Source organism: Rhipicephalus microplus, chromosome 2 (genome assembly GCF_043290135.1).
Source record: "Rhipicephalus microplus isolate Deutch F79 chromosome 2, USDA_Rmic, whole genome shotgun sequence".
Lineage (NCBI taxonomy): Eukaryota > Metazoa > Arthropoda > Arachnida > Ixodida > Ixodidae > Rhipicephalus > Rhipicephalus microplus.
This window is the reverse complement of record NC_134701.1, coordinates 143,276,207-143,278,093: the sequence shown is the minus strand read 5'-3', so window position 1 is coordinate 143,278,093 and position 1,887 is coordinate 143,276,207.

Here is a 1,887-nt window from a genome sequence, read left to right as displayed (position 1 = left end):
TCCTTTTTGTCCACATTGAGATGCAATTTGCACTTTGTGTTTGTATAATTGAAAACTACTTTTATGTGTAAGTTGAAAGCAAATAAACAGTTTTTGTTATATGGCAAGTGTTATCATTATAATTTTTGTTTCAATGAAGAAAACGACTTTTGAAGTCTCCTATTGAGGGCCATGGGGAACTTGGGAACGGAAGCTGTCGTATATAAAATGCGAAAACAGCCATCATTAGGAAACTTTAAAAATTATTTTCTTCTTTAAAACAAAAAGTGTAATCCCATAACTTGCCATATAAAGAGAACTGCTTTCTTGCTTTTGATGTGGCAAAGAAAATTTCACTAATATTACTGAGCTTCATGCACTACACACAATCACCTTTACTTAATACCTAGACCAAATTTGGTGTAGAAGAAGCAGTATCTTTGAAATACTTTTTTTACAAACAACACCCAGGCGACATCCTGGTAAGTCCAGAAGGCACCATGGTGGGCTAATATTTTGTTCTCTGCGATATATTTTAGCCTTTTGCTGTTTTTAATACAGTAAACGAGCACAATATCTTTTTTTTCAAAACACATTTAGGATGGTAGGCAAAATGGCTGGAATGTTCGATGTGGGGTTGCCTCAGTGCCAGTATTTAATCTTCCGAAGCTCAAGCTATTACCTCTCTGTTACTGCCATCCTTACATACAATGCCTGCATAGGAAAGAAAAACAAAGGCAGCTCTGACAAAGTTCACAATGCAAGATATTTTCATGTTGGATAAATTCATTACCATAAACAGCAGCAAAATAACATTCATTTTGTGTAGTCCAAGAGACAAGCTATATACCAGTATACTAAGAGCCAAGCGCAAACTTTTCATTTGATCATGTGTGGTGATAGACAGGAAGCACTTATTGCAAGACTGATCAGCCTGTAATTAAACTGAATGAAGTAAATGCAGTGTTTCATCCAATACCACATAGGCATCTTTGCTATAGCAAAGTCATGTGTCATTGATTCATGCACTAGATGGGTCAATGCAAATGTAAAAAAAGGGGAAAAAAGAAAAGAAGGAAACAAACAAGAAAAGGGGGTTGCAAAGTAGTAGCATTGTAGCACACTACTTTTACTTTGCATCTCCCTTTTCTTTCTTCATTTTTCTTTCTTCTACCTTTTTTTTGCTTCCCTTACTCTCAACCTCCGACAGGAAAACACTTTGTATCATCGCAACCTAACTTGAAAGGAAGCGAGGGCTGCACTCTTCTGTATTATAGGTTTTTTTTGTTTTCAGGCAAACAATTCCAACAGGCACACACGCCTACGCCAAAAGACAAGTCATTACTAACCTCATTTAAACTAACACGCCAAGGATTACAAAGCGACTTCTAAAAAATAGGTCCTCCTATCGCAACATCGGCCAGCCTGTCTGAGGCACTTCCAGTGTTCACTCTGATTACCCCACTAGATGCTGTCATCTGTGGACTCGCATCTTCATTTTGGATAACACTAAGACGAGCTCACACTGATGAATACGCACGAAAGTTTAGTGATGTATAATGCATGAGATTAAGCAACTGTGTTAAAAAATTATTGATAGTTTGCTTCCAGGCTTTTTTATACTACAATACGGTGCTTGAACTAGCCTGAAACTGCGTAATGTCTTCTATGCACATGAACCAGATTGACAACGTAATGCACAACATGCTTAATAATATTGCGAGAAGCATGATAATGACGAAACGACCAGCCACCCAAATTTTTTCGCTGTACACGTTTAAATTGTTCATGTTCACCCAAACGAGGTACTTATGATTAGAAGCCGAAAAAACCTGCAAGTATGGCCTTGGGGCCTTCTGTAAACAGACGTGTAGCATTAGTTCTGTGGAGGGCTTTACACCCATAAGT